At 44.0% G+C, this 21,687-nt stretch overlaps 1 protein-coding gene and 1 long non-coding RNA gene across 6 annotated transcripts in view; one reads left to right on the top strand and one right to left on the bottom strand.

The window, feature by feature from the left end:
• LOC139767331 (uncharacterized) overlaps nt 1-21,687 on the bottom strand; it is a 137,508-nt gene that overhangs the window by 6,022 nt on the left and 109,799 nt on the right. The window contains exon 2 of the long non-coding RNA XR_011717038.1: nt 6,620-6,841. This is a non-coding gene — a long non-coding RNA (uncharacterized lncRNA). The remainder of the gene's footprint in view (nt 1-6,619; nt 6,842-21,687) is intronic.
• LOC139767330 (irregular chiasm C-roughest protein-like) overlaps nt 1-21,687 on the top strand; it is a 97,610-nt gene that overhangs the window by 3,344 nt on the left and 72,579 nt on the right. The gene's annotated exons all lie outside the window — the stretch shown is intronic.

Raw genomic sequence — 21,687 nt, 5'->3', positions numbered from 1 at the left:
AGGACTAGACCGACGCACGAACAGACCAACGTACGATGAAACCAGCGAACGACTTGCCTGACGAACGATAACACCAACGTACGGTCAGGCCAGTGTACGATTTACAGCAGAACACAGTTACGTTAACGCTTTGATTATTACCTGAGCGCGCGTTTACACCAACACTCGATTATACAGACCCGAGAGTACTAACTATACAGATACAATACAACGATATCATTACTATTTGATACTGAAATCTTCTGTTATGGTAAAGAGGGCTTTATGGAGGCCAGGCCTTGAATAAAACATAAGGCTACAGAATGGAAAAGTAAGGAGGGGAAAAGAAAAATGACTTGTTTTGGAGGAAGTGGAAAACCCAGTCCTTATGACACAGGCCAGGTGGTAGGTGTTAGGGAAAGACAGAGAGATTAGAAAACAAAAAATTAGTTCCAAAGAGGTGTAGGGAAAGAAAACAAGACATCACAAAGGCCACAGAGTTTTCATATGACGCAGTGACTCGCGGAGTATGACGTAGCCTAGCTGATGTGGCCGGTGGGGGGGAGACACAACCAGCCAACACTCGGGTGCAGAAACCGAAGCAATATCTTTAGAAGAGAACCAAGACGACACGTAGGGTAAGCTGGCCATGGTTCGGGGTTCGAATTGGAAGAGTTGATGAGTCAGACTGCTTTAGACTTAGCTCAGTCCATAAGTTCGTAGAAATGGAACCAGATGTGAGAGCTGGACTCCCATACAGCGACGCTACGGATCCGTTCTATAAACGGAGCAACTGTTCGGTTAAGAGAGGAATTTACGGCATCCGAACGGGTCCCTCGTTTTCTTTTGAGGAGGACTGTAGCAATCTATGTCATGTTAGGGGGGGAGGGGGGATTTTCCATGATGAGTTAAGATGTTGAGGTGAGATGAATTAGTAGGTGAATTCATCGTGGTGTTTGCTGGGTAGAATGAGCCACCGGTGGAAGCTGTGAGTGACGTGGGCTGGGGTTCAAGAAGGAGAAATGCATCCCAGGTTGAATTGACGGTAATTTGCGCGGGAGACGATTTCTACCGTCTCTCTCTCTCTCTCTCTCTCTCTCTCTCTCTCTCTCTCTCTCTCTCTCTACGCCTTACCCCTTCCCAAGGAGGGAGGGTAGGAGGAGGAGAGGGGTGGTAGGAAGAAGGGGGGGGGGATAAAAAAAACACCCCCTCCCCCTATATATGCGGGCGGACACCTCCCCCCCCCCCACACATCATCACCACTTACCATGGCCTAGGTGGTGGTGGTAGTGGCCGGGGGGAAGGGGGGGGTTAGTGGTTAGCGGAGAAGGCTCCTGTAGTGGTCTGGCCATACTGACAAAACAAAGGCCCGGGCGGAGAGAGAGAGAGAGAGAGAGAGAGAGAGAGAGAGAGAGAGAGAGAGAGAGAGAGAGAGAGAGAGAGTTTAATAAAACCTACATATATATATATATATATATATATATATATATATATATATATATATATATATATATATATATATCAAGCATGTCATAGTAATTTCATGTCTGGTTAACCGACAAGTCGCATCTGACACAGTTCGGTAGTTACGCTCCAGTTCCCTAAGCATTTCCGCGCCTTGTTTATACTTTCTCCCAAGTGGCGCCTGTGAGTGGCTTAATACCAGGGGGGTACACTTGGGGCATAATAACTCCCACTTTAAATTACTGGATCGCCTTTTTGCAAGAGAAATATTAAAATAAAATGCCTCGTTATCCTCTGTAATACAATGGTACGATTCTTGAGCGCATGAGTACGACAGTATCATGTGAAGCGTACGATACCGTTGATATTTTTTTTTTCTTCAAATTCTTACCGAATTACCCTGAAACACAATCCATCATCTTTAAAAATAATTATTGTTCCCGTTACTTATCAATTACTTTAATAGTTTTACAGTAAATTTGTCAGTCTTATGAAAATTATGCTATCAGTTTTACCATGGTGCCAGGCTTATGATAATCATGTTTATTTTTCATATGTTGCCAGTCTTGTGACAATTTTTGTCTGACGTCAATTATACAGTTACCAGGTGTATGATAATCGTTATCAATTTTACCATTATACTGCTGGCAGTACAGTAATAATCATTCTGTAAATTCAGTCGTGTTGCCAAAATTATGGTGATTACGTTGATAGTTATGATGCAGTTATGTTGCCCATTGTGTTATAATTACCATAATTTTTCCCTACGTTATTAGGCATATATGATTACCACATAAATTCTCCTATACTTATGTAGCCAGTCCTGCAATAATTTCTTTTTTTTTTCACATTTTCACCATTTAGTGCATTTGCCGTCACATTTACCACAATCCAAGTTGGCTAAGTCTTATGAAAATTATATTTTCAGTTGAAAAAAAAAATAATAATGGCATCAGTGGTTCCTTATTTTTATCGTGGCCATGTGTTACATATCATTGCTCCCACTTGTGCTATAATTTTCCTGCCACTCTCAACATGTTTATGTGTTGGTTTATCAAAAAAAATACTACGATGGTTTTACGTCATTATAAACCTGGGCGAAAACATTGTCATTTTATCATTATCTTATTAAGCGGTTTTAACATAAAGCATCGCGGGGCTGCCAGACGTATGCTGAATTTCTTAAAGGAAAAAAAAATATATATATATATTCCTTTCCCCTTGCATTCTTAACATACATAAATATTTCTTAAGATGTAAAAAGAAAATACAGCAAAATGCTGGGCAAGACCAGGGGTCAGCGTGAATCAAAATAAACACAGCGAACTACACTCGTTGGTGGATGCGCTGAACAAGCATATTTTAGATTAGAGTTGAGCGGCCAATTCATTACACAAACGAGATAACTGCAGTTTCTGGTCATCTGTAACGACCGGTTGTCAGCTGACAACCGTCTGCAGAGCACACGAACGTGTTGTAGTCATGGGCTGGTGCCATTTTTGTTTTGCTTTTGCCACATCACGTACAGAGCGCAAACCACACCATATCTAATTTGAGTTTGTACACGGAGACAAGCGATTACCTTTAGAGACTTTATAAAAAAAGAATCCCTTTTAAATTCTAAAACAAGATAACCTGCGACCTACAATCATAACGCAACAAATAGAAATATACGTCAAAGAACCATTATAATAATCCACCGTCGTAGCCTCAGAGTTTAAAGAATTACTTTAATACGGGAAACGAGTACTTAGTTCAACAAAAGGCGCCCATATGTTAGGAAAAAAAAATACATTATATGAATTATGAAGCCATTATGAGAGGACGAGGGAAGGAGAGGAGAGGGAGATGCGTGAGGAGATTAATTAAGATTGGGCGGCGGGCGACGCGCGCGCTCGCTTGGCGGGAACTTGACCACAGCACGATCCACATGGCGGTTAATTGAGGCTTGATTTACTGTTTTTCCGCTGGATGACGTGCCTTTTTTTTCATCTAACATCATTTAAGCATTCACGTAATTTGTTATCTTCCTAACATGAAAGGTTGGATATATTTTCCTACAAGAAACCAGTATTTTACTTTGATTTTACTATAGTTACTCAACATCAAATGAGCAACTAAGATATTTTGCATAATGAACCAATTTTTTTTTCTTAACTTACAATTTCTTAAACAAACTGTAAACTTTTAAGTGTCCAACAACTTGTGATTTCTACTGATAAAGCCACTTGTTCTGGTACAAATGACTACACAGGATTATATACCAGTTTATATTTTTAGCGCTGAAATCATGTCGGCGGTTCGCTCAACTTTTATGAATACGGCGCCTGCCATCCCCTCGTATCTAACAAACGTGCTTTCTTTCTCTCGCGTCTCATAATTATACACTTAACGGCACATGCTTGTTCTAATGTGCAGTTGTGTTGCGCGGGATTATCTGCAATATTGATGCTAACGCTATGACATTCTCTCTCTCTCTCTCTCTCTCTCTCTCTCTCTCTCTCTCTCTCTCTCTCTCTCTCTCTCGTCGCTGCTTGCACATGGCAGCGCCACATGACCGCGAAGCCCTGCGATCACACGTGACATCACACGAGACTTGATGTCCGCAAATACAGGACATGTCAAAGGGATGACGTCACCTGCACGCGATGTCGTCACGATGACGCCACGAGAGGAGACAGTGACATCACAGGGGGGCGCAATGACACGACATGATCACTTACGAGAACATGATGTCACACAACAGGACGGTACACGAACACTTGATGACGTCACGAAAACGTCACAAGAGCACCGTGACGGTACGAGAACTTGATGACGTCACATCACCGTGGGTACAGTGAGGTTCATGGGTTTCGCACAGGGGGCCTGGCCAGGTACAGCAGTAGAACACCAGGTACAGCGCTAGTGTACCGCTGTAAAATGAAAAAAACAAACATTCATGAAACCTGAGACTTGACGAGGGGGAAGGGGAAGGCTACAATTGACGAGGGGGGGGGGAGGCCACTGTATTATGCAATGCTGTAACGTCCCCGTTTTCTACGCCGCGTAACTGTATCCACTCCAGAATCACCATCTGCCAGCTTGATACACCCGTAACCTTGCTGTAATCCCGGCTATTACAGTGAGGAGAGAGTCTTATACCTAGTCTTATGGTCACAAGAAAGACTTATTAGTGGTTGTAACTTCACGTCAGTGATAGACAACGATAAGACTTATCACTTGTATATCATAATACTTCACGCTGGAGCTGTCTACGTCTGATTTAAGATAGGCCTGTTTCCCTCTCTCTCTCTCTCTCTCTCTCTCTCTCTCTCTCTCTCTCTCTCTCCTTACGTCTGGCTTAAGATAGACCTCTTTGGCTACGTCGCCAAGTCTAGTCAAAGATTTGGGCGCGTTCCACTATCTTGCTATCTTTACCTGGAGAGAGAGAGAGAGAGAGAGAGAGAGAGAGAGAGAGAGAGAGAGAGAGAGAGAGAGAGAGAGAGAGAGAGCTATTTGGCTATCCTCCTTACGTCTATCGTAAGATACGTCCATTTGGTTATCTTTCTTACGTCTACCTGAAGACAGACCTGTTTGGCTATCTTATGAAAGACGTGATGAAGATAATTAACTCTAGATGAACGGTATGTTATTTCAAAGGAGACATTACCTGCGATAGATGGTAACGTTACCTGCGATAGATGGTAACGTTGCCTGCGACAGACAGTAACGTTACCTGCGACACATAGTAACGTCACCTGCGACAGATAAGCGACGTCACCTGCGATAGATAGCGACATCGCCTCCGATAGACAGCGACGTCACATGCGATAGACAGCGACGTTACCTGCAATAGACAGCGACGTTACCTGCGATAGACAGCGACGTTACCTGCGATAGGTGATGTGCCTCCCAATCATTCCTCCTTAGTCATGCGCCCGTGCGTCTGTGCACCAGTGCGCTTGCGTGCGTGCGTTCATGCGTCACGACGCCAGAGGACGCGGACCAGACCGGTGTTTACAGATGCGACGCACAGAGAGCTGTGTATCTCGATAGATAATTGTTTACATGATGGAGGGGGTGGGGGGGGAGGGAGGGGACATGGGTCACGGTCGTCTGTGACCTGCTGTGTCTTCTGGCACTCAGGGTCTCCCTCACCCCCCCTGTGGGCCCTTCATGGCCCACTTTTGTGACTATGTGGCCCTCCATATGGCCACTTTGGACATAGTCTGTCCATATGTGGTGCCTCATGGCTCCTTTCTCTATACAGGGAATTGGTCCCCCTCTCTGGCCCTGGGGACAACCTGGCCCTCTCTGGCCCTGGAGGCAACTTGGCCCTCTCTGGCCCTGGGGGCCACCTGGCCCTCTCTGGCCCTAGGGGCACCTGGCCCTCTGTGGCCCTGGTGGCAACCTGGCCCTCTCTGGCCCTGGGGCAACCTGGCCCTCTCTGCCCCTGGGGCCAACCTGGCCCTCTCTGCCCCTGGGGCCAACCTGGCCCTCTCTGGCCCTGGGGGCATCTGGCCCTCCCTGGTCCTGGTGCCACCCCGTCCCCTGTGGCAGTGATGGCTTGCCAGCCTGGTATTACGTCATCCTTCCTGTGGCGCCCCCGCTGCCTTCCTCGTGCTCTGAGAGAGAGAGAGAGAGAGAGAGAGAGAGAGAGAGAGAGAGAGAGAGAGAGAGAGAGAGAGAGAGAGAGAGAGAGAGAGCACCTCCGAAAGGGTCAGGTCAGGTCAGGTCAAAGTCCAGGTCGTCCTTGCGTGAAGGGTCGTTGGAGACGTAGCTGCCACCTTCACATTACGACCTCCATCAAAGCTATACTTTCACAAGCCAAAATATCTACTTTAGCTTATCATAGCTGTGGGTCACGGGACCCTCGCCATATCTATCTATCTATCTATCTATCTATATATATATATATATATATATATATATATATATATATATATATATATATATACTTTATCAAGTATATTATTAATGAGTATAGCCACTAATTATATTATACGGTATGCAAATGAAGTGAATCATGCTTGGAAAAGTATTCAATTACAAATGAATGATGTGATGAATCTCATAACAACAACAACAATAATAACAACAACAACAACAACTACAATAATAATAATAATAATAATAATAATAATAATAATAATAACAATAACTGTATTAAGACCGAAAGTATCAAGATACACACCGTCTCCAGCAAGTGTCTCCCTCGGCCGCCTATACACGGTATCACATGACAGTGTGTCCACCTCGGGCGTGGCCGGACCGCAGATGGTGGCTTGGAGGGGTTGGGGGGTAAGTAAGGGACGAGCCGGGCACGACGGTATGGTAACAATGACGTGGCGTCATCCCTGAGGATAGCCTCTTGGATCCCCTGCTCCTCCGCCATCTTGGCTACCTTCATTTGTTTCTGCAATAGATAAATAAATAAATAATATATATATATATATATATATATATATATATATATATATATATATATATATATATATATATATATACATATATATATATATATATATATATATATATATATATATATATATATATATATATATTAATGGCCGACATATACATAAGAAAAGCGGCACTATACACATTCAATGTTTATATTTGAATATATTTATATTGAAAAGACTATCAGTGTGGATGTTAAGTTGTGAGTGATAACTGAAAGAAAACTGATCAAATTTGAAGGAAACACAGATGGGTAATTGGTTAAATAGGGTGACAAAATAGGGATATGCCTGATTTGAAATAGGGTGAGAAGAGAGAATAGATAATTGACGAAATGGGGCTGACAATACGCTAAGAAAATGGATTAATTGGCGTGAAAACAATAGGGATAACGGGTTACACAAGACGAAAAGCACAGAGGGGAAATTTCACGACACGAAAATACACAGAGGGGGAAAAAAATTGATCAAAATTTGGGTGAAAACGTAAAGGGGAAAATATATAAAAAAAAAAAAAAAGAAAAAAAATATACGAAGAAAAATACACCAGATCGGCTTGAACGAAAAAGGCTTCAGTTATCATTTATCATCTCTTTTCTATATATATATATATATGATTGTTCACCTACATCCCGCTATCACCCCTCCCTCCCTCCCTCCTCCCGCCCTCCGGGGAGGGAGTGAGGGGTGGGTTGGTGGGAGGAGGAGGAGGAGGAGGTGGAAAAGGGGGGAGGAGAGGCAGCCTCAGCTCGGGTGTCACTTGTTTTTGTCAGCTGTGTGGATTTTGTTAGTCACTACCACCACCACCACAGCTGGGGCACCAGACACGATGAATGAACCGTCTTACTCTCTGTGTGTAATGATGATAATAATATCGATAATGATAATAATGATAATAGCAACAACAACAACAACAATAATAATAATAATAATAATAATAATAATAATAATTATAATAATAATAATAATATTAATAATAATAATAATAATAATGATAATAATATCAATAATGATAATAGCAATGATAATAATAATAATAATAATAATAATAATAATAATAATAACAATAATAATAATAATATCAAAAATAATAATATCAATAATAATAATAATAATAATAATAATAATAATAATAATAATAATAATATAAACAACAATAATATGAATAATAATAATAATAATAGTAATAATGATAATGATAATTACACATGAAATTATCAGCAGCCACAGCCTTAATTACGTTACGTGAAATATGGACACAATGATGAAAGTTGATTTGATTAAGCATACAACCCCAGGACCATTTTCATGGGGATCTTGCTTCCAGGCTGCGCTCCAATCCGAAGCAGGGCACTGATGGACTCCTGTAGAGAGAGAGGTTTCTCATCAAGCCTGTACTCCATTTTTCGTCCTTTGAGGATGACGCAGCCTAGGGGTGTAACCACAAACGGGCGGAGTCCGGTAACACAAGGGGGTATGTCATGTAGTCTGATGACTGCTGTTCACTCTGGCTGGGATGGGATTGGACTTATACAGTGCACACAGGCTGGTCACGATTGCCACTCTGGTGCCCAACTGCAACTTAGGGACGAGGGATCTCAGGCGGCAGGCGATGAAGGTGGCGAGAGTGGTTTACATAAGTTTGTTGCCCTCGGTCCAATGATGGTCGGGAGGGGAATTAAGTGGACCAGTGTGCCCAGGGGCCTCTTCAGAGGTGGTGTTCCCAGGGACGATCTTACATGCTGCTAGTTTTCTTCTGTGCCTCCTCCTGCAACCCATGTTCTATGATGGATGGCTGTGGTTAGGTGGGGAAGAACAGAAAAATGGCGCAGAGGTGTTCAAGTTCAGGCGCGGGGAATCCGAGTGTGAGGCTCTCTGAGTCTATGAAGAATGTAAAGATGACATATTAGGAATGTGATGATGAAGTTAACGCATTCCCTCCACTTTAGTTCATTGCCGAGTGCAATTCCCGAGAAGCTTGGTGGATTGGACAACCTGGAGAGGACTGGGGCGTAGTGAGACAGTAAGGGGTAGGACAGGGTTGGAAGCTTGGTGAGCTGGACAACCTGGAGGGGACTGGGGCCGAGAGAGGCAGTAAGGGGTAAGACAGGATTGGAAGCTTGGTGGACTGGACAACCTGGAGGGGAGTAGGGCGTAGTGAGACAGTAAGGGGTAGGACAGGCGTTGGAAGTTTGGTGAGCTGGACAACCTGGAGGGGACTGGGGCCGAGAGAGGCAGTAAGGGGTAGGACAGGATTGGAAGCTTGGTGGACTGGACAACCTGGAGGGGAGTAGGGCGTAGTGAGACAGTAGGGGGTAGGACAGGCGTTGGAAGCTTGGTGGACTGGACAACCTGGAGGGGACGGACTGGGGCCGATTGAGACAGTAAGGGGTAGGACAGGCGTTGGAAGTTTGGTGGACTGGACAACCTGGAGGGGGACTGAAGCCGAGTGAGACAGTAAGGGGTAGGACAAGGTTGGGACCTTGGTGAACAGGACAACCTGGAGGGTAGTAGGTCGTAGTGAGACAGTAAGGGGTAGGACAGGCGTTGGAAGTTTGGTGAACTGGACAACCTGGAGGGGACTGGGGCCGAGAGAGGCAGTAAGGGGTAAGACAGGATTGGAAGCTTGGTGGACTGGACAACCTGGAGGGGAGTAGGGCGTAGTGAGACAGTAGGGGGTAGGAAAGGCGTTGGAGGCTTGGTGGACTGGACAACCTGGAGGGGACTGAGGCCCAGTGAGACAGTAAGGGGTAGGACAGGGTCGAAAGCTTGGTGGACTGGACAACCTGGAGGGGGACTGAAGCCGAGTGAGACAGTAAGGGGTAGGACAAGGTTGGGACCTTGGTGAACTGGACAACCTGGAGGGGACTGGGGCCGGGTGAGACAGTAGGGGGTGGGACAGGCGTTGGAAGCTTGGTGAACTGATGGTGAGGTAGAGGACAGAGGTCCACCTCTGGATGCCTTCAAGGGGCGTGGTTGTGATGCCGAGCTACTGTCAAACGCTGACACCAACAGCAAAGTCGCTGACGCCCTACCATCCAGTACGTGCCTTCTGCAGGGTATCCTACATGGATGAAGGAAACACAAGGGGCTCACACTGTGGCCCGTGGGGGACGCCACAGGGCCAGTAGGACTTGGCAAGTGGTGGTGGAGATGGAGATGGCCCCCTGGGAAGCGTTACCACTATACAGACTTAGACCTACACTGAGCGAGTCTGAGTTAGACCCGCGGAATGAGGCTACCCTGGTGAGCGGATCATAGACACAGATGCCCTGTGTCTACTCACGCTGTGATCCATGGTAAAACGTCTAGCGGGAAATAAGGACGCATTAACTGGTTGAAAAATTTGGGCACTGGACAGTTAGACTAACTGGGCTTGAATCGCGACCCATTTTCGACGTCTGTGACACCCAAGTCACGTATTTTAGCTTCTAGTTTACCGGGTATCTAGCAAAAAGCTAACAGCCCCCAGGACAAAAGCGAGGTGATGCCTGGCACTGCATTCGTTGATCACTCCACACCAGGAACCTTGCAAGATTTCCATGTAAATATTTATTTTTCCCTCACTGGAGGGAATGACACCTCATTTTCTGAAGAAGAAAAGGGGGTTGTTGTGGGGGAGACTAAATTAGATGATAAGAAGGACTATTATTCCATTTACCTTTTAGAACCTCACTCTGCGAAGTGTAAGTCTCAGGGAAAAATGCCGGGGTGATGAAACACGTATTCCGGGAGAGAGAGAGAGAGAGAGAGAGAGAGAGAGAGAGAGAGAGAGAGAGAGAGAGACTGTGCAGGGAGGGAGTTTTACACTCGTAAGGTCCAATCTCGAGAGATAGTGTGTATGTGCGTGTGTGTGTGTGAGTGTGTGTGTGTGTGTGTGTGTGTGTGTGTGTGTGTGTGTGTGTGTACCTGTATACCGGTTTATCCCCTCACATTTCTCCCAGCACTACGAACCTCTCCATCCCTCCCTCACTAACCTGGTCCCACCCTTCCAACACGTCTCAAGCCACGTCCCCTTCGTCTCTCCTCGCCAACCTGGCCCCTTTGCTATCTACACTTCCAACCTGGCCCCTTTGCTATCTACACTTCCAACCTGGCCCCTTTGCCATCTACACTTCCAACCTGGCCCCTTTGCCATCCACACTTCCAACCTGGCCCCTTTGCCATCTACACTTCCAACCTGGCCCCTTTGCTATCTACACTTCCAACCTGGCCCCTTTGCCATCTACACTTCCAACCTGGCCCCTTTGCCATCCACACTTCCAACCTGGCCCCTTTGCCATCTACACTTCCAACCTGGCCCCTTTGCTATCTACACTCGCGAGCCGACATCTTGTTATATTCCCCTGTGGTGGTTGCAACACTCCACCACATATTTCCACGAACTGTCTCTCGCATCAACATCAATTAAGATCCGTGACTCACTCATAGAAGGTGTTTATCATATCCCCCCTTTTGGTTCTCATTTCCGTTTCCCTCATTGACCCCTCTCCCTCCTCGTGTGAATCCCAGAGGAGTACATCAGACTCGTCAACACTTCCAGTTTATCTATTGCCCTCAAGAAGACAAGGGATTAAGATAATACAGCATTACAGTGTGGTCTTGTACCCTATTTGTAGTTCTGTCCCCGTGTATCAGCTACATTCTTGCAGCTTTGGGAGCCTCTGTGTTACATTGGACGTCAAATTACTTGTCATTCATTTCCATTTCCATCGCCGTCAACTTAATTATTCATTAATTGCACCACAGTAGCGACGTCCTAATGGTGTCTTGTAAGAAACTGTTGTCGTGTTGAAGGATTATGTGGCTTCGCTTATGTCTGGCACAGATGTATACACAACTCAAGGTGAACTGCAACCTTTTTTTTTCCCCCAGGGTTGGTGTCAGCTTGGAGGGACGGGTATGGGGGGGGGGGGGGGCGTCAGCCTGAATGGGTGCGTAGGTAAGTGTCAGGCGAGTCAGCCTGGTGTGGGAACAGGTGTCAGGAGCGTCAGCCTTGGGTGGGGTGAGGTCAGGTGTCAAGAATGGGTCAGCCTTGAAGGAGGGGTGTGGGGGTGTGTGTGTGGGATGTACACTGGTGTCAGGAGCGTCAACTTGGAGGTTTACATGGGTGTCAGGAGCTGACGTCAGCCAGGACGAGGATGGTGGGTAGGGTGAAGTGTGTCAGCAGTGGTGATGAAGATGAAGAAGGAGGAACTCGAGGACGCTATAGGGTTTGCCGGGCTTCCAAAACCCAACCCCAACCCAATCCTTCGCAATTCATGTCTTAAAATCAACTTTCACCACAAATGCCCACCAAGTTAGCAAGGTACAAGACACAAACGCCCTCGTCACATGATCCCATGATCCGTGGGGAGATTCCTGGATCAACGCGATCCCAGATTAATCGCCGCTAAATTTCCCAAATGAAAAAAAAAGAAAACGAAAAAAAAAAAACGGGGATTTTTGTACAGCACGGGAAGATATGTCAACACCGGGGCCTGCCAGAGTTGCCAAGGGCTATATATAAGCGTTGCGAAGTTGGTGCACAACGCTGTATTTCCCCCCCAACATACACACACACACACACACACACACACACACACACACACACGGGAGATAACAGCAGGGTGAAGCCCGCTCTCGTTGATGTAGTATGAATTACTTAACCAAACTCTGAGGACCATTCACTGTACATTTACCAGTAAATATTGTACAAGAGTGCAGTGGCTGCTCGCCAGTTCCTATTTTTGTAGCAGCGCTTTCATGCACGGTGTGCGTAATACCATATATATATATATATATATATATATATATATATATATATATATATATATATATATATATATATATATATACTTCCGTGGTGTGGCGGTTAACGTTCCAGACCGTGATGCATTCACGGGCCGCCCAGGGTCGAGCGCATTGGTTCGAATCTTAGTCGCGGCTGTCGGTCTACAGTCATCCCAACTGTTCATCCACCCTTGGGGTTGATCGAGATATAATGAGTGCCTCGCTCAGGTTAGGGTATATATATATATATATATATATATATATATATATATATATATAGCGTTAACGGGATGGCCTTGACCCTTCAGTTCGTATTAAAACGAATATTCAGTCCAGAGAAAGAGAGAGAGAGAGAGAGAGAGAGAGAGAGAGAGAGAGAGAGAGAGAGAGAGAGAGAGAGAGAGAGAGAGAGAGAGTCAAATATTTATAACCACCGTTCGGGAAATCCAAACCTCGTATAAGCTAAAGGAACGGCATGAAAATATATAATCAAACGCGGGAGGCGCGGCGCTTAGAAAAAAGAAAAAAAGAGAGAGAAAAAAATACATGGCATGAACGGGTGGCTACCAGAAGCCAAACATGGTAGACGCTTCCTTAGATGGACTCCAGCATACAGCTACCAGGCCGTCCACAATGCCACACTTGCTTGCTTGTGTGTCGAACACGAAGCCATGTGGATTGAGTAGACATCATTCGAGAGTGAGTATATATATATATATATATATATATATATATATATATATATATATATATATATATATATATTTTTTTTTTTCTTTTAAACTATTCGCCATTTCCCGCGTTAGCGAGGTAGCGTTAAGAACAGAGGACTGGGCCTTTGTGGGATATCCTCACTTGGCCCCCGTCTGTTCCTCCTTTTGGAAAATTAAAAAAAAAAACGAGAAGGGAGGATTTCCAGCCCCCCGCTCCCTCCCCTTTTAGTCATATATATATATATATATATATATATATATATATATATATATATATATATATATTATCCCTGGGGATAGGGGAGAAAGAATACTTCCCACGTATTCCCTGCGTGTCGTAGAAGGCGACTAAAAGGGAAGGGAGCGGGGGGGCTGGAAATTCTCCCCTCTCGTTTTTTTTTTTTTAATTTTCCAAACGAAGGAACAGAGAAGGAGGCCAGGTGAGGATATTCCCTCAAAGGCCCAGTCCTCTGTTCTTAACGCTACCTCGCTATCGCGGGAAATGGCGAATAGTATGAATATATATATATATATATATATATATATATATATATATATATATATATATATATATATATATATATATATATTCTATTTCCAACCAGTGTTTCATTATTCATCGTAGAGAGATGATGAATATCGAGGGAGTCTGAGGTATTGGGATGAATGACGCCTCCGTGGTGAGGGGGTTCAAGGGAACAGGTTCTAGGCTTGGGTCCGGGAAGCCGGCCCACAGCCAACCCAGCTGCTTGTCCTCCCATTTTTCATGTTGAGTGTGGAATGGATTTTTTTTTTTTTCAGACGTAAGATTGACAAGAGTTTAAAGAGGTCCGACTTATCACCCATCCCAGGATAACTTCCATACCTGACCCACTTGTCCTACGCCGCAATGTTGGTTCACTTTCCCTCTCTGGTTTTTTTGCACCCGAGAACTGGCTGCTTGTGTGTCCCCCCACCCCTAGCTAGACCACGCAATACTCGGCAGGCAAACTGCTGCGTCACATAATCATTGTGTGGCCGTCGGCCGCTGAAGAGTGGGCCGTTTTGATAAATGTTTCTTTCCCTACACTTCAAAGCTTTGGAACTCTCTACCTTCTCATGTCTTTCCCAATAACTATGACCCGACACTTTTTGAATGATTTTTTTTTAACTTCCTCTCAAAATTCGTCAATACTTTTCCTTGTCTCTTCTTTTTCTCCTTCATTAACCTCTCTATATTTCAATCAAGGCCTGGCCTTGATGTGGCCTTTTGTCCGAAACTGGAGCCTCCAACATAACATATATATATATATATATATATATATATATATATATATATATATATATATATATATATATATATATATGCATAGTTTATATACCTGAGCATGTTGTAGACAAGGCCTCATAACCAGTGAGTCGTAAACAACCACAACATTACTCAAAATTACTGGCCCAACTGTGTCATCCCCTCCCCCCAACTTCTACTCCAATATTACCAATACCATAAACATCATCCACAGCTCTCTCTCTCTCTCTCTCTCTCTCTCTCTCTCTCTCTCTCTCTCTCTCTCTCTCTCTCATATGGGGGTAGGCAGCCACGGTAATATACCTCCATGAGCGATGGCAGTCTCCCACTTAATAAACGATCGGAGAATGAGAAGAGAGAGAGAGAGAGAGAGAGAGAGAGAGAGAGAGAGAGAGAGAGAGAGAGAGAGAGAGAGAGAGAGAGAGAGAGAGGCGGAGACGGAAGAAGGGGGGGGGTATAACCCCTCACTGTCCTGGGGGTATCCACTGGTAACCTAATACACTGAAGAATGAACTCGATCCTCCCCTGGTGGTGGTGGTGGGTGGTGGTGGTGGTTACTACGGGGGCGGTGTGTAGCTAGGGTGATGGTTACTACGGGGGCGGTGTGTAGCTAGGGTGATGGTTACTACGGGGGCGGTGTGTAGCTAGGGTGATGGTTACTACGGGGGCGGTGTGTAGCTAGGGGTGGTGGTTACTACGGGGGCGGTGTGTAGCTAGGGGTGGTGGTTACTACGGGGGCGGTGTGTAGCTAGGGGTGGTGGTTACTACGGGGGCGGTGTGTAGCTAGGGTGATGGTTACTACGGGGGCGGTGTGTAAGCAGGGCGTTGGCGGGGGCGGTATGTAGGTGGGTGGTGGTAATGGGGCAGTGTGTAGGTGGGTTACAGTGAGACATTACGATGATGGTAATTTCCATCCAATATTATATTAATATCTTCTCATTTTCTATTCCTTCTCATTTTCTTCCCACTATTCTCATTCATTTTCTCTCGTTTTCTTTTTTAATATTTAATCTCTTCTTCCTATCGTTCGTCTACGTTTACATTTACATTGGTAGATCTTTTAATGTATGTAAAATGCTTAATTCTTAAAAGAAAACAGTCATTCCTTTCGGAAATATTACCGTTAATAGCCACTTCTACAAATGTTTCTGAAAATCTTTGAAATTTAAAATCTGATTATGAAATATTTATCTGAATTTCTTGCTCTAAGAGAATGTTATAAAATACGATATTACAAATAATTGTCATGATATATATAATTTCTGCACTTCTGACGTTTTCACAAACATATCTGTGTGTGTGTGTGTATATATATATATATATATATATATATATATATATATATATATATATATATATATATATTATCATACTATTCGCCATTTCCCGCCTCAGCGAGGTAGCGTTAAGAACAGAGGACTGGGCCTCTGAGGAAACATCCTCACCTGGCCCCCTTCTCTGTTCCTTCCTTTGGAAAAAAAAAAAAAAAAAAAATGAGAGGGGAGGATTTCCAGCCACCCGCTCCCTTCCCTTTTAGTCGCCTTCTACGACACGCTGGGAATACGTGGGAAGTATTCTTTCTCCCCTATCCCCAGGGATATATTATATATTATATATATTATATATATCATCATTATTATACATAATCGCTGTTTCCCGTGTATCATAATTTATTATTCGTGTATTATAATGTATTACCGTGTACCATAATGTATTATCCATGTACTATAATGTACCATCCGTGTATTACAATGTATCATCCATGTATCATGATGTATCATCCATGTATCATGATGTATCATCCATGTATCATGATGTATCATCCATGTATCATAATGTATCATCCATGTAGTATGATGTATCATCCATGTATCATGATGTATCATCCATGTAGTATGATGTATCATCCATGTATCATGATGTATCATCGATGTATCATCCATGTAGTATGATGTATCATCCATGTATCATGATGTATCATCCATGTATCATAATATACTGAGAGTAATATAAGGTGGCAGTGTTCTCCAGTGTCGCGTATCTCCACTGTTAACCCCCACTGCTGAAAAACACACACACACACACACACACACCAACATGGCTATGTTGGTGTGCCCTGTTATGAGGCGAGGGAGGAAGGAAGGGAGGGAGGGAGGAGTATGGCAGGAGGAGGTCCATATGTGGCCCATGTTGGACCGCTTCTTCCCCTCCCTCCCTCCTTATTCCCTCCCTCCCCTCATTCGTGTTGGACCACTCCTGGCTCTCATTAGCCCCAGGGAAGAGGGGAGGAGGAGGGGGATGGTCGGGTGCAAGGAGAGAGAGAGAGAGAGAGAGAGAGAGAGAGAGAGAGAGAGAGAGAGAGAGAGAGAGAGAGAGAGGGGGGGGGTTGGGTGGGTAGTGAGTGAGGTACGGGAGGTGGGTGGAGAGGGGTAGACGGCGGAGGCAAGCCCCATCCCCCCACCCAACCCCCCGGGTTCCCACGAGGGGAAGACGGGGAGGGGATAGGAGGGGACAGGAGGGGATGAGGGTAAGGGAAGCGACTGACTTTTATTGCTTCTTACTTCCCCTCCCCTCCCATGACGTCTCCCAGTAGGGCGGAGGTAAGGGAAGGTGGTGTCGTCTTAAGGGAGCCTTAAAGACCCCCTCGAGGTGGAAAGGGAAGTTGTTAAAGGTTCCCAAGGGCCCATTAAGGGTATGGGAAGGTGTTAAGGTATCCCAGAGGGCCCCCCCTCCCCCTTTTAAGGATAAGGATTGGTGTTAAAGGATTCTGAACTTCTCCCCTCTCCCCCCCCCAAAAAAAAAAACCCATTCAGCATGGTTGGGAAACTAATTTTAAGGCATCCTAAATATCCCTAAAGGATTTTGAGAATGTACGAGTTTTGTTGAACATTTCCTGTAGGTTTTGGAGCGTTTCTGACGACAATCCTTAAATTCTAAATGGTATTTGAAAACCATTTTACGTTTTTTTAAAGGTTCCTGACAATATAAATTTTGCCTGGAATTCCTTTGAACTTCGTAATCGCAAGACAAGCGTACGGTAATATATATATATATATATATATATATATATATATATATATATATATATATATATATATATATATATATATATATATATATACGCAACTATACGTATTACATATACTTTCTCATACACATGCATTTATCTATACTTGCTCGCCTTCATATAATATATATATATATATATATATATATATATATATATATATATATATATATATATATATAAATTATATGGGAGGGTATTGATTGAGAGGGTGAAGGCATGTACAGAGCATCAGATTGGGGAAGAGCAGTGCGGTTTCAGAAGTGGTAGAGGATGTGTGGATCAGGTGTTTGCTTTGAAAAATGTATGTGAGAAATACTTAGAAAAGCAAATGGATTTGTATGTAGCATTTATGGATCTGGAGAAGGCATATGATAGAGTTGATAGAGATGCTCTGTGGAAGGTATTAAGAATATATGGTGTGGGAGGCAAGTTGTTAGAAGCAGTGAAAAGTTTTTATCGAGGATGTAAGGCATGTGTACGTGTAGGAAGAGAGGAAAGTGATTGGTTCTCAGTGAATGTAGGTTTGCGGCAGGGGTGTGTGATGTCTCCATGGTTGTTTAATTTGTTTATGGATGGGGTTGTAAAGGAGGTAAATGCAAGAGTCCTGGAAAGAGGGGCAAGTATGAAGTCTGTTGGGGATGAGAGAGCTTGGGAAGTGAGTCAATTGTTGTTCGCTGATGATACAGCGCTGGTGGCGGATTCATGTGAGAAACTGCAGAAGCTGGTGACTGAGTTTGGTAAAGTGTGTGGAAGAAGAAAGTTGAGAGTAAATGTGAATAAGAGCAAGGTTATTAGGTACAGTAGGGGTGAGGGTCAAGTCAATTGGGAGGTGAGTTTGAATGGAGAAAAACTGGAGGAAGTGAAGTGTTTTAGATATCTGGGAGTGGATCTGTCAGCGGATGGAACCATGGAAGCGGAAGTGGATCATAGGGTGGGGGAGGGGGCGAAAATTTTGGGAGCCTTGAAAAATGTGTGGAAGTCGAGAACATTATCTCGGAAAGCAAAAATGGGTATGTTTGAGGGAATAGTGGTTCCAACAATGCTGTATGGTTGCGAGGCGTGGGCTATGGATAGAGATGTGCGCAGGAGGATGGATGTGCTGGAAATGAGATGTTTGAGGACAATGTGTGGTGTGAGGTGGTTTGATCGAGTAAGTAACGTAAGGGTAAGAGAGATGTGTGGAAATAAAAAGAGCGTGGTTGAGAGAGCAGAAGAGGGTGTTTTGAAATGGTTTGGGCACATGGAGAGAATGAGTGAGGAGAGATTGACCAAGAGGATATATGTGTCGGAGGTGGAGGGAACGAGGAGAAGAGGGAGACCAAATTGGAGGTGGAAAGATGGAGTGAAAAAGATTTTGTGTGATCGGGGCCTGAACATGCAGGAGGGTGAAAGGAGGGCAAGAAATAGAGTGAATTGGAGTCATGTGGTATACAGGGGTTGACGTGCTGTCAGTGGATTGAAGCAAAGCATGTGAAGCGTCTGGGGTAAACCATGGAAAGCTGTGTAGGTATGTATATTTGCGTGTGTGGACGTGTGTATGTACATGTGTATGGGGGGGGGGGGGTTGGGCCATTTCTTTCGTCTGTTTCCTTGCGCTACCTCGCAAACGCGGGAGACAGCGACAAAGTATAAAAAAAAATATATATATATATATATATATATATATATATATATATATATATATATACATATATCATACTCTGTTGCTGTCTCCCGCCTTGATCGATGCAGTGCTATCTTGTTTGTTTATACATACACAATCGTTAATCCAGTATCCGGATTGTTTGCACACACCGGCTCATCCGGCACGTTTTAAACACTGTTTACACAAACGATAACCATCCGGATCTGTGCATTTCTTCTACGTATGATCATGAATTAACTATGGCCTCAGCACATGCTCTCTCTCTCTCTCTCTCTCTCTCTCTCTCTCTCTCTCTCTCTCTATCTATCGACAAATAAAGATCGTAAAACCAATGAAGTATATCCGCTTCCTACACGAACGGCAATATGTTGCGTCCCCCCTACTTGTACAGTAGTCCTGCACGGTCTTCTGTCGTACTTAATAGTTCATTAGAGAATAAGAAGCCGAGAGAAATGAGTCAGATGATGACGGTCGTAAAAGTGACAGGTGAGCAATCACACTGACGTATTGAGACAGCCGGTGTGTGTGTGTGTGTGTGTGTGTGTGTGTGTGTGTGTGTGTGTGTGTGTGTGTGTGTGTGCTCTACGCCCATCTACATGTTTGTTTTTTTTTTGTACATACCAGATCTTACATGTAGTCTCACTACACGTTCGTTCAAATGTACACTAAAATGCCTCGTCAGTATTAAAATTTCTACAGTAAGACATCGACTACATTTCAAATATCTACCTCTGGCGTGTATATATATATATATATATATATATATATATATATATATATATATATATATATATATATATATATATACATCCCTGGGATAGGGGAGAAAGAATACTTCCCAGGTATTCCCTGCGTGTCGTAGAAGGCGACTAAAAGGGGAGGGAGCGGGGGGCTGGAATCCTCCCCTCTCTTTTCTTTTTTAATTTTCCAAAAGAAGGAACAGAGAAGGGGGCCAGGTGAGGATATTCCCTCAAAGGCCCAGTCCTCTGTTCTTAACGCTACCTCGCTAACGCGGGAAATGGCGAACAGTACGAAAGAAAGAAAAATATATATATATAGTATATTTTCATTTCTGCTGGTATTGACGTATCCAAAGAGCTAAGACTAATAAATAGCGGCCGTGTTGGACAAGGTAAAATTACGGGCATGACATCCAGTCGACTATATTCGACTGGGTCATAAACATGGCCGATAGTATGCCGACAATTTTTCGCCGTGTACATCACTCAGTGATCGACCATTTCTCTACCTTGAAATTGTTACACAGACATTTCTACGACACAGAGAGTAATGAATAACGGAAGTATGTCTGGCATGATTTTGTTTAATATGTCAAGAGAACATGAAAGAATCTGACTCAGTAAACTCTCCGCGCCATATTGCCGATGCAACGCCGAAAATTATTCCGGCCCTTGCCAAGCGTGGCCTGGAGCGCACCGGGTTTGTTCAAGATAAACAAGATGGCGAATGTTATTCTTGGGAGTCTGTAAATTTGACAACAAGATCAGCCGGCGACGACGGGGGGCACGGCTAGAGTAAATTCCTCCGCCGTGAGAATATTATTTCGAAGGTGCACGACACGTTGGCAGATCTGAATATTCTCAAAGATGTGGGACTATATATATATATATATATATATATATATATATATATATATATATATATATATATATATATATATATATATATATATTATCCCTGGGGATAGGGGAGAAAGAATACTTCCCACGTATTCCCTGCGTGTCGTAGAAGGCGACTAAAAGGGGAGGGAGCGGGGGGGGGCTGGAAATCCTCCCCTCTCGTTTTTTTTTTCTTAATTTTCCAAAAGAAGGAACAGAGAAGGGGGCCAGGTGAGGATATTCCCTCAAAGGCCCAGTCTTCTGTTCTTAACGCTACCTCGCTCTCGCGGCAAATGGCGAATAGTATGAAAAAAAAAAGAAATATATATATATCCCGAGAACTGGCTGCTTGTGGTGTCCCCCCACCCCTAGCTAGACCACGCAATACTCGGCAGGCAAACTGCTGCGTTCACATAATCATTGTGTGGCCGTCGGCCGCTGAAGAGTGGGCCGTTTTGATAAATGTTTCTTTCCCTTACACCTTCAAAGCTTTGGAACTCTCTACCTTCTCATGTCTTTCCAATAACTATGACCCACACTTTTTGAATGATTTTTTTTTAACTTCCTCTCAAAATTCGTCAATACTTTTCCTTGTCTCTTCTTTTTCCCCTTCATTAACCTCTCTATAATTTCCAAATCAATCCTGGCCATGATGTGGCCTTTTGTCCGAAACTGGACCATCCAACATAACAA

Source organism: Panulirus ornatus, chromosome 59, assembly GCF_036320965.1.
Source record: "Panulirus ornatus isolate Po-2019 chromosome 59, ASM3632096v1, whole genome shotgun sequence".
Taxonomy (NCBI): Eukaryota; Metazoa; Arthropoda; class Malacostraca; order Decapoda; family Palinuridae; genus Panulirus; species Panulirus ornatus.
This window is presented reverse-complemented; position numbering and strand designations above follow the sequence as displayed.